Raw genomic sequence first — 12298 nt, forward strand, 5'->3', positions numbered from 1 at the left:
TTTCTGTTCTAACTATCCCTAGGCCTAGGCCCTAGGCTAGAGCTTCTAGCCTCTGTACAATCTAATCTTCCTAGTTTCTCGATTCAATCTAGCTTCTCTAGGCTTCTGACTGAACTGCTCTGCCTGGCCTCATACTAACTTTGGCCATCTATTCTAATTTTATAGCTTCTCATTCTCTGGCTCCTTCTGTCTTCACCTATGTCTATCTTGTTCTCTCTGTAACCTGTGTCTGTAAAACTGTCCCAGAGAAACAGTCTCACACACACACACCACCCACCACACACCACACACATTTTTCTCTCTTCCTCTTCTTAACTACCCTCTCTTCCTCTGCTGTTCATGTATGAGTTAGGGGCAGCCTATCCTTACACATTCTGCCAAATCTTTCTCTGATTCCTCACTTTGTCTGCCCTTAATTTAGACATCACCTTCAGACATGACTGCCTCCTTCTACAAATGAACCTTATCTACACTGTTAGGGATTAAAGGAGTGTAAAAGGGTGTGTCTGTATTCCAGCAGATCACACTGTGATTTAAGGCATATCTGAATTCCACTGGATCTTATCTTTGGATGGGATTCCTCGCCAGGGCAGTCATATACTGGATTAAAATTCCTCGGATGATCAAAATGTGAATGCTTCACTCCTTCTTTAAAAGGGGAACAAGAATACCCTTGGCAGGGAATAGAGAGGCAAAGATTAAAACAGACACAGAAGGAACACCCATTCAGAGCCTGCCCCACATGTGGCCCATACATATACAGCCACCCAATTAGACAAGATGGATGAAGCAAAGAAGTGCAGGCCCACAGGAGCCGCATGTAGATCTCTCCTGAGAGACACAGCCAGAATACAGCAAATACAGAGGCTAATGCCAGCAGCAAACCACTGAACTGAGAATAGGACCCCCGTTGAAGGAATCAGAGAAAGAACTCGAAGAGCTTGAAGGGGCTCGAGACCCCTTATGAACAACAATGCCAAGCAACCAGAGCTTCCAGGGACTAAGCCACTACCTAAAGACTATACATGGACTGACCCTGGACTCTGACCTCATAGGTAGCAATGAATAGCCTAGTAAGAGCACCAGTGGAAGGGGAAGTCCTTGGTCCTGCTAAGACTGAACCCCCAGTGAACGTGATTGTTGGGGGGAGGGCGGCAATGGGGGGAGGATGGGCAGGGGAACACCCATAAAGAAGGGAGGGGGAGAGGTTAGGGGGATGTTTGCCCGGAAACCGGGAAAGGGAATAATACTTGAAATGTAAATAAGAAATACTTAAGTTAATAAAAAAAAATTCCTCTACACTGTGGCTTCCAATGAACTGGACAAGTGAGACCTTAATGTTCTGTTGTCATATTAGTTTTCATATAGAGAGAGAAATCACTAATACAGAATTTTACTGGTATATCTAATAGACTAGATGTTCTAAAGTAATGATTGAACCTTTTATAAAGAGTGATTAGTTATCTAGAACATTAAGGGAATCAAAATGTCAACTATAGACTGCAGTCTTAATATCTATTCACAATTTAAAGTATCATGTAAATCAATATCTGAGACTTAAACAGAGTTGATTCTGTAGGTTGATAGTTGTGAAACTTGCCTTACAGGATTTGACTGACTGTCCGGCACAATAGTGTATATTTAAAGTAAGAACATGATAGTTAAACACCACTGGAGCCACAGAAAAGACATGCTTCTTGAATTTCAACCTGGGAGTAGTATTTGCATATGTTAGCCCCTCTTCTGAGGACAACATTTTATAAGGATGGACTTTTGGGATATATGGATTATTTTATTGTCATCTCTAATGCGCTGTTGTAACTGAAGTCAGGAACAACCTGTAAAGCCAATTAAGCTTGTGTTTCTGTCTCCTTTTCATTCTCTCAACCGCTCTGCTAATGACCATCTTCTCCCTGGCTCCTTTATCTTTCCTTGCATGAACACTGTCTTTGAAATAGTAAAAAATTCCACATAGAGAGTATCAATCAGAATCAACTTTTCAGATTGAATAAATGTTATTTTTATATATATTACAGTAAAGTGCAAAATATGCCTATTTTACACAAATTATCACTCCTCAGAGACAGTGAGGAAAACTCTTCATACAAAGACTATTTTGTTCCCTTTTTTAAAAGTCCATGAAAGATACCTCTGTAAGGTGAATGAGTGAGAAAGAAAGAGGGAGGAAGCCTTTTTTCAGTTTCTCTGTACTCCAGTCTTCACCATTTTCATGTCTCAGGTTAGAGTTCTCAGAAGGGCAGTGGTCTTTGATGAATTAACAACTTGGTGGTTAGGTGTCTGGAAAAGTTCACTGGAACTTAGGTTCTTAATAGGCAAGCTTGCAAACTTGTCAGCACACTGGAATCTCTTAGGTTCAAGAAATGCTGATTCCTGAGCTTCTCTCCCAGAGAAGTGATTTTGTCTGGGGCCGGGAATTCCTCAGAGGATTCCTCGGCAATTTGTGACCTGAAGTTGTACGAATCAATACTTTAAAATCACCTGGGAATCTCTTACAAATACCCGTGCCCCACAACATACCAGTCAAATTAGAGCTGCTAGGGTAGTCTCAGGTACCATTCCTAGCTAATGTGACTCGGCATCTAGGATTGTTAAACAATGGCGCAGAGAGACTCAAATGATAGGGTCATTGTTTAAAAGTGAATGCTTTAATAAAACTGACCATATACTTAGTTTGCCACTGGTCACTTACTAAATTGTTTTAAAACATGTGGGTTTCTGACTTAATTTACTTAGTATTTGCTTACAAATGCAATTGAACACACACACACACACACACACACACACACATATAGAATATATATATGTACACACACACAGTAGATTGCAGAACATGAGTGGACTTTTGGCTTATCAGTGCTTCTTCTTATGACCAGATGACAGAGACAATTAATTCCAGTCATTTTCAGAGTGTCGCTTATGTTCATGGAATTTCTTGAAATACTACTGTTTTGTGTCTATAGACTGCATTTCTAGGTCCTCCTTAGAATTAGCCTAGCAAACATCTGTTTGATGTCAATGCAGTGGTCAGTTGACTATTCTGTAGTCATCAGCCACACCCTTCTTTACCGTCCTCTTCAGAGATTCCTCACCCTTACGTGTTTCCACGTCACTAACACCGTGGTGCAGTAAGTTTGGGGAATGTAATTTATGAATAATGCATCATCTCTGGCTCAAGGAATTCATAGTTATTATGACAAATGCTAAGGTGGTGGGCGGGGCATGGGACCAGATATCTATTTTTCTTTCTTTTGACGCGGCTGCTTGGAAATGTGACTTAATGATCAATGAGCACTCACTCTGCTGCTCCCCAATTTGAAATTGAACTCAGCACATTTCTTTCTTGTCCTGAGGCAGAACTGTGTACAGTTACCATAACCCTGCTTATTAGTTAAATAGAGTCACAACACTTGTAACACATAGCTATTTGTTTTCTTGGTTCAGATTCATGTTGTGGGTCCTCTTTAGGTGGCAAATCAATTATCTGAATGGTTAGGCTTACTTCACTATGGCTTCCATTGTGCCATCATTCTCCACAGCCTCTGTCATCTAGGAGCCTGCCTTGCTTTGTAAAGGACTCAAGAGGCACTCCCAGCAGTTGGTCCTGAGCCTTGCTCTGAAGTTCTCTATCAGTAATCCTAAGAGAAAATGTCCAGAGCCAAAAACCTCATTAAAAAAGGAACGGTTCTCCATTACTGCTGAATTATAAAAGATTCAATTAATAGCTACCCCATCTAAGTATGTATCAGATTTTTGCCACACCGACTGTTAACCGAGGCTTTTCAGACTCATAATTTTCCACATCTGATATCTTCTTGCTGATGAAGCTGTTAGAGTTCCTGAATGACCCATGTTAGTATCAACTAGAGTCTTTAAGACACACATTTGTGCAAGATTTACTTATTTTTACACTCTCTGTACTCAGATAAGCTTCTCAAAACATTTGCCAGTATCTACAGTTAATTTTATATCTGTCTCACTCCCATTACTAAGATCACTTGTCTTTTTTTGCTAAAGTGGAAACTAACCAAATTATAAAGCCCATGACTTGAACAATTTTAATAACCTCTTTCAAGAAAGAATTGGGGTTGAATATTTATCTAGGATGGAAGTAAAGATCTCAGTATTATAGGAGACTTAGAGCTGTGGAGTTTTTCATTTCGTGGTCTCTGTTAGCAGACTTCTAGAAACTCCCATTGGCTATGCTTTCACACTTCGTCGGCTATGTGTGGCCAACATTGTAGCTACCTGTGAGAATGAGAGGCCTGGTGACTAAGTGTCACTAGGTTACAGTGAGTATATTTACTTTATCCATCTCATTCTTCTGTCATAGCTGAAATCCTGTAGAATTCTGTACTTTACAATTTAGAGAATTATTTAACAGAGTTCTTCTATAATCTGTTACTGGTGAGAAATCTTCAGCCATTCTAGTTGTCACTCTACTGTACTGTTATGTTGTTATTTTTCTCATTGACTATCCTTTGTTTATCTTGATATATTCCCATTGCCTTGTGATAGTTCCACAGATGCATTTATTGTTTTCCTGCCTGGTCCTCAAGTGTGTATTTATCCACACTTTTTTTTTTCCAGTTCTGGATTTATGTTTGAGCCTCTTGGTTTCTCTTTTGTGTTCTTCAGCCATTCCTCCATACTTTTCATTTAATTGTCTTACTGGGTGCCATATTAGTTACAGTTCTCTAGAGAGAGAGAACCAGTAGGGTTTAGATATATGTATACATAATTCATATGAAGGTATAGATGGGCATATGAGAGATAATTGATTAGGAGAGCTGACTGCATTCTTTATGGAGAGTAAGAACTCTCGTGATAGATACCCGAACACACAAGGCCTAGAATGCTGATTATCAGAGCTACATCCATTGAAGTCCTCACAGCCAAAGAAGCTAATAGTATAATAGTTGTCATTATGATACCTCAGGCTTGAAAGTCTAGCTAATTAATGCATGTGTGTGTTGAACGTCTGAAAGGCCTGAGCTTCTGATGTCTGTGGACAGGAAGAAAAACAAACCAACAAACTAACCCCCTAGAAGAAGGAAGAGGAGGAGGCATAAGAACATGGAGAACAAGAGCAACAGTAACAGCTTGCCCCATTTCTCAACCTGTTTGTTTCTTTTGGCACTCCAGCTATTTGAACAGCACCTGTCCTCGCTGAATGTGATCTCTTCCATATTGTCTACATATTCCCATGTTGATCTACTCTCAGAACTCTTTCCCGTCTTCTCTGCTAGCTATCTAGAATTCCTTCATTCTGGCAAATTGACAAATTAAGCAGTAAAGAATCATTCTGCTCTCTCTCTCTCTCTCTCTCTCTCTCTCTCTCTCTCTCTCTCTCTCCCTCCCCCCCTCTCTTCCTCTTTCCCTCCCCCCTCCCCCCACCACATACCTGTCTCTATTCTCTTCTTTTCGAAAATTGGCCAATTCTTATAGTGAATTAAGTTTGACATTTATTCATACAACCCATTAAGTTTATTTCAGTGACAATTTATATTTGATTTTCATAAATCAAACTAGGTCTTTGTCATTAGCACATACTTTTAAGTCTCTGCTTATAACTTAGCTTTAGTTTATATATTTATTTCTTTGATTTTTTTGAAATATATTTTAAAATCATTTGTCATCATATAATTCTTACTGTTTTTCTCTAGCAATTTCCTCCCATTTTTTTTTATTTTACTGCTCTTCCCACTTATCAATAGTCTGTAAAAATATCTTTTGAGACTGAAGGAAGGGACATTGAGGGACTGGCCCTTCTGGGGATACATCCTGTCTGCAGACACCAAACATGTCACTGTTGTTGTTGCCAAGAGGCACTTGCTACAGGAACCTAGTATGGCTGTTCCTTAAAAGGTTCAGCCAGGAACTGACCAATGTAGATGTGGATGCTTGGAACCAGCCATCAGACTGAGCTCAGGGACCCTGGGTGGGGAGCTGGCAGAAGACTGGAGGAGCAGAGGAGCATTGCACCCTATAGAAAGAATAACATCAGCTGGCCAGACCACCCAGTGCTCCCAGGAGCTAGACCACCAACCAAGGAGTTTACAGGGAGGGATCCATGGCTCCAGATACATATGTAGCAGAGGATAGCCTTGTCTGATTTCGATGGAAGGGGAGGCCCTTGGTCCTGTGGATGTTTGATGTCCCAGCATAGGGGGCTGCTGGAGTGTTGGGGTGGGAGAGGGTAGGTAGGTGAGGGAGCACCCTCATAAAGGCAGAGGGGGGAGGAGAGTGCAAATGTGGGATGAGGGGTTGTGGAGGAGTAAGTAGGAAGTGAACTATCATTTTAGTTGTAAAAGAATGGAATGATTAATAAAAAAAATCTCTTGAAACTTCAGTTTGCATTTCTATTTATGTGGTAGGTTTTTAAATTCCAATTAGTATTGTTCCTTATTGCTGTTATAACTTTCTATTACATTAGCCATCCTATCTTAGTAGCCATCAGAAGACTGTCATAAATCTCTGTGAGCTGCAGTGAAGTGGGCTTTGGTATCTCTACCAGAGACTTAGCTGCTTTTCCCCTCTGGCCTCCCTGGCTGGCTGCATCCCTGTCCCAGGGCTCTCTTTCTGTGCCATCATCACTCTGGTAGTAAACCACTGTCTTCCTTTCTTGTACGAATTTTAGAGCGGGTTGCAGGAGAGCAAGAATGGATCATAAAGGACAGAAGAAAAGTCTGGAAAAGCAAGTCTTTTGTCTTGCTTTACCACAAGTTGTCTTTTGTACTTAAAACTGTAGAATGGATTCATGACCTTGTTCGGACTTTTTTCCCGAGTAGAGCTGTATTAGCTGATTTACATACAAATCTACTTTTATCTCCTGGATTTACACCTTTGCCTCCTTCTGCTTCACCTCTCTCACATTCAGCTACTGTTATTTTATTTTTCACGGCTTTGCAAGTTGATGAATATAAGGCATAAATACATTAAGAATAAGCATAAATTATAAGCAAGTAGTGTCCTAAGGCACCAATTATCCTCCAATTATACATGTCACTTTTTGTATTTTTTTACTTTAAATGAATAAACTTCTTTTATTCAGAAAAATTCAAAGCAAACATGAACATGAACATATGTAGACAGAGTATGTCAGATAGATACAAGTATGAAAAGTCAAGAGAATATTTAAAACATGCCCTTTTCATTATAGAAGTATATGAGAAGAATATGAAGTATAGAACTTAATCTTGGATTTTATTATGCATAGTAATAATTCATTATCATGGGCAATACATGTGTGGAGAGGGCTCTGATAATCTGCATTTTTAGCAGTCCCCACATGTTGCTTTTGTGGGCATAACACTTTGTGTAGCAAGTCTCTGGTTTATGTTTGGTATTCAGAAAGCCTTTGAAATCTCTGAGTGCTCTTTCAGTCTGTGAACTCAAAATTCGGATTCAGTTTAGATATTGAAAAGACTTCTTGCTCTAAAAGACACAGTAAGGAGTTTAGGCACCACAGTACAGGAAGCATGATGTCCTAGAGCACTTGAAAGAAGATGATTGTAATATTTCTTTTTTTTTCTGAAAATATTTCTTTTTTTAATTGGGTATTCTATGTATTTACATTTCAAATGTTATCCCCTTTCCCGGTTCCCCTCTCCTCCCTCACCCTCCATCTCCCCATGCTTCTATGAGGATGCTCTCTCTCCCACCCACCCACTCCCACCTCAACACCCTGGCATTTCCCTACACTGGGGAAATGAACCTACACAGGACCAAGGGCTTCTCGTCCTATTGATGCCAGACAATGCCATCCTCTGCTACATATGTGGCTAAAGCCATGGGTCCCTCCATGTGTACTCTTTGGTTGGTGATTTAGTCCCCAGGTGCTCTGGAGGGTCTGGTTGGTTGATATTTTCTTCTTCCTATGGGTTGCAAACCCCTTTAGCTCCTTCAGTCCTTTCTCTAACTCATCCATTGGGGTCCTGATGCTCTGTCCAATGGTTAGCTTCAGGCATCCTCATCTGTATCAGTATGGATGCCTCTTAGGAGACATCCATATCAGGGTCCTGTCAGCAAGCACTTCTTGGCATCAGCAATAATGACTGGGTTTGGTGACTGTATGTGGGATGGATTCCCCAGGTGGGGCAGTCAATGGGTGGCCTTTTCTTCAGTCTCTGCTTCACTCTTTGTCCCTGTATTTCCTTCCATGAGTATGTTGTTCCCCCTTCTAAGGACTGAAGCATCCACATTTTGGCCTTCCTTCTTCTTGAGCTTCATGTGGTCTGTGAATTGTAAAGCTCAGAATACATAAGATACATGTCACCTTTCAAATGATTTTCCTTTAGTCTTTCATTTAGTGCACATACATGTATGCAGGTTTTCTTGTTGGTAGACCAAGAAAGCATCACATTTTATCCTGTGTGTTTATTCCTAAGTCATACATTCTTTTTCTTTTTTCTTTTCTTTCTTTTTTTTTGATTTCCATTGTCCGAGATCATTTTCTACTCTTGTTGTTCCATCGCTCAGTTACTAACAGTTATTTTCAGAAAAATTATCCCAAATTACAGAGTATGCTTGATATTAGACTGTGTCTGTAGAGATAAAAGGCCACTAGTGCCAGCTTCATTTTCTGGACACAATACTGTGTGAACATGGAATTCCACCATTGTTTCCAACAGAGATGCTGAGGAGAGAGCATAGCTTGGAAAATACCTAACTGTAAGATCACTCTAGTAAAATTAGTACAAAGAATGGAGTTGCTTGGCCAAGTATCTGCTGGTGGATACTGAAGTAACAAGGATTAAGTTGGAGAATAAATAGCTATTTTATCAATATTGTGAAGAATCAGTACCACTTGGATTATAGCCTTTCTGCCTTCCTTCCTTCCTTTCTTTTCCTTTTTTTTTTTTTAATGAGAGTCAAGTCCATCTGTGGTCATGGACCGGTAGACAGATGTAATGCCACTGAGTTTCTTCCCAGCACAGGAATGTATGTGTACCCAATATCCTTCTTTCCAGCCTGACAGAGAATGTGGCAGATTTATTATTCTCTCATTTCAAGCTCAAATGATGACTCCTGTTTAACAACCCTGTCCCCTCTGAGGTTCATCTCATATTTAGTAATTAAAAGCGTTGTCTTCTGTGGTTCCTTCTTGACTTACTCAAATCAACTCAGACTTCTTCATTATGTCTTTGTAGAAATAGCAGATGGAAAACCACAGAGGATTTCTGCTTTTAGACCCCCAAACAAAGAAACAAACACAAAGGACCCACTGCTCATACACAAATCCACTCAAAACAAAACAAAATAAAAACATGTATCAAGGTTGAACACAGTTAGTGCTGGTTTTCCCCAGTATCCAAACACAACTTTTTACCATTCCATTTATGCTTTTTCAAAAAGGTTCAGTATTACGCTCACAGTATTTACATGTATTTTCTTATAGGCATGTTTGGGTACTACATAAATAAACTATGAGGAAGTTAATACTGGGAGGATGGGGCGAGAAGGTAAGATACTAAAAGTCCTGTTATTCAGGGCAAAAGCTGCTGATTCTAAAACCATGGGCTTCTTAGTTAATTATACTGTTTCATCATCCTACTGTGTTGAGGGCTTTTCATTATTTTCAGTATTAAAAATCAAATTACAGGGTGTGTCTACTGCCAAAGAGACCTTAAGTAAGGTTCTTATATAATTATTTTGGTTATTGGATTTTCATATTGTAAATTAAAGGAAAGTGTAATAGATTGTTCTTTAGACTCCCTGGCTATTGAGAAATCAGCAGGCATTGGTAGGAATTTCAGGAGCGTGTGACTGGTTGGAGTTATGGCAAAACCACCCTTTAGTAGATTTCTTAGTTTCTATTGTTGTGCTAAAGACCTTGACCAAAGCAACTTGGGAAAGAGACAGTTCATAGCCATAGTCATCCAAGCAGATTAGAGCAGGAACCTGGAAGCACTCTGATACAAAAGCCTTGGAAGAGTGATGCTTACTGGCCTGTTTCCCTTGTTGTACTTAGTCTGCTTTTCTATAGCACCCAGGATGACCAGCTCAAGGGTAGGACCACCCACAGTTGACTAGGTTCTGCCCCCACCACCACATTAGTCACCAACCAAATAAATAAAGAACAATTTTGTCTGCAGGTAAGTCTTTAGTTGGGGTTCCATATTCCAAAATGACTCCACCCAGTGTAGATTGACACAAAACAAGCCATCACATTAACTATGGGGATTGCTTCCTTTACTAGTGTTGAATATCATAAGCCGTGGTTCCTCAATCTTTTTTTTTAACATGGGGCAATTGGGGCAAAACCTATATAAACCCTCTCATATACATTATACCACATTTATATTATGTACAATACTTAACACCATACAAATGGTATATGTAGTTGTAGTTGTTATATATTGGAGGGAATGGTGACAAAAGAAGTCTAAGTGTGTTCACTCACAGGTGTTTCTTTCTGAATAGCTAGACATCTGACTACACATGGTTATTTCTAATGCAAATGAAGTCAAAAGGGTTTGCATTAGAATCATAAATTTGAATTCATTTGTTCCATTAACTTGACATATATTTTTTCATTCAGGAAACAGCTACTGAGTTCAGGCACACTGGAGTACAGGTTCATAGTGAATAAAGCAGGATCTTTGCCCTTTCAAGTCACCTAGCCATCTTCACTTCTTAGAACGATGGAGGATAGATAGGTCAAGAAAAGATCACCATGGATTAGAAGGAAGAGAAATACTGAGATCCCAATTGATATGTCAGCCATCCAAGTGCCAGGGTAGACTGTGTTATTTGGAGGAAATGGGCATTGCAGGGGTATTAGTGATCACCACTATAATCCTCCATAGAGTATAAAATAGATCAGAGTCATACCCGAGTTCCCTTTCCTCCGTGCCAACCTCTAGCTTCGTTTGGGTCAATTCTCTCTACAAGTGCTTTGATTTATATATCTCCTGTAGGTTAACCCTTAGAGAGCAGGGATTATTAAATGCCTATTTTTAATCACTTGAACACTACAGTAGATAACATAACAGATATATGTATCCATGGGGATTATTAGCAATGTTTTGTTTAATTCAGTTGCAGCTGGGGTTTGAACACTGAGCATACATAGCACGTGTACTACTGCTGAAGTACATCTCTAAGGTATGAAAAGGTGTTTTAAGAATCCCGAGTTACACCCTTCTGACATTTTTGCCTAAGGGCTTGTCATCTTGGTAGGGAGGAAGATCCAGTGACTGTAAGCCATGTGGTGTTTTATTCCTTCATACTGATTGTAATAAACTTAGAGGAACGTGCTTAATGTTCAACAACAAAAAAAAGAAAGTTTCTGGGGCCATCCCAGCAAGAAGACAATGTCATGCTGCAATAGCAGCAAGAGTATTAAGATACCGCTAGACAAAAAAAAAAAAAAAAAAAAAAAAAAAAAAAAAAGAATCCTGAGTTACAGTATTACTTCAATAAATAAAACTTTACTTAGCAGATGCTATGTGCCAAGGCACAGTTTAAGTTCATTTGCCCTCATAGATCAATATTATAATGTTTACTTATTTACTCATTTTATCTAATATCGATTCTATTTTATAGAAAAGGGATCTAAAGCAGAGAGAGGTTAAACAGATGACTTGCCCACTTTCACACAGCTAGTGGACTTGGGGTTTATCTCAGTCATCCTGGTTCCAGACTGTTCTCTTAACATTAACTAAACTTTTCTATTCTTTCTGGAACACTGTATGTAGAGCAGCTGGGGTCTTTGCCCTGGTTCCATGTGCAGCCTGTAGAATACAGTCAAATCTGATGCCATAAATGGCTCAGAGTTGATGTGCATATAGATATTTGTGTGAGCCTCAACAATATGGTTACAAATATAATAGAGAAGGAGAGTTGGGCCTTGAGCTCTTACAGCACTTAAATGACTACAGAAAGGAAGACAATCCAAACCAAGGCCTGAACGTGAGTGATCATAGCGGATGAGCACTGGGAAGCCAAGGAGAGACAAACTCACCAAGTGCTGCTGGACACATTCTTGTGAATGCACCGTGTCAAGAGCATGGATTAGAAAAAGGCACTGTGCCTGGCACTTATGAGATCATCACTACCTAATCCTATAATTGGAGGAGATCGAGTGGCATCTAATGGGCTACATTTTTAGGAGACATGAGTACATGCTAAGTCTTTTTCTTTACACATACTTCTTATACACTCCATGAACAAATCCAATAGATTTTAGTGCTGCCTTTAAGCTTATTCTTTGGCCACAACTCAGCTAATTTTAATTTAGTATGTTTTACCTTGCAGGCACTTAGAGATATTTTCA

General features: G+C 39.6%; 1 protein-coding gene across 9 annotated transcripts in view; it reads left to right on the forward strand.

The window, feature by feature from the left end:
* Immp2l (inner mitochondrial membrane peptidase subunit 2) overlaps positions 1-12298 on the forward strand; it is a 906807-nt gene that overhangs the window by 501666 nt on the left and 392843 nt on the right. The window lies entirely within an intron of this gene.

The sequence above is a fragment of the Rattus norvegicus genome, chromosome 6 (genome assembly GCF_021556685.1).
Source record: "Rattus norvegicus strain SHRSP/BbbUtx chromosome 6, alternate assembly SHRSP_T2T, whole genome shotgun sequence".
Taxonomy (NCBI): Eukaryota; Metazoa; Chordata; class Mammalia; order Rodentia; family Muridae; genus Rattus; species Rattus norvegicus.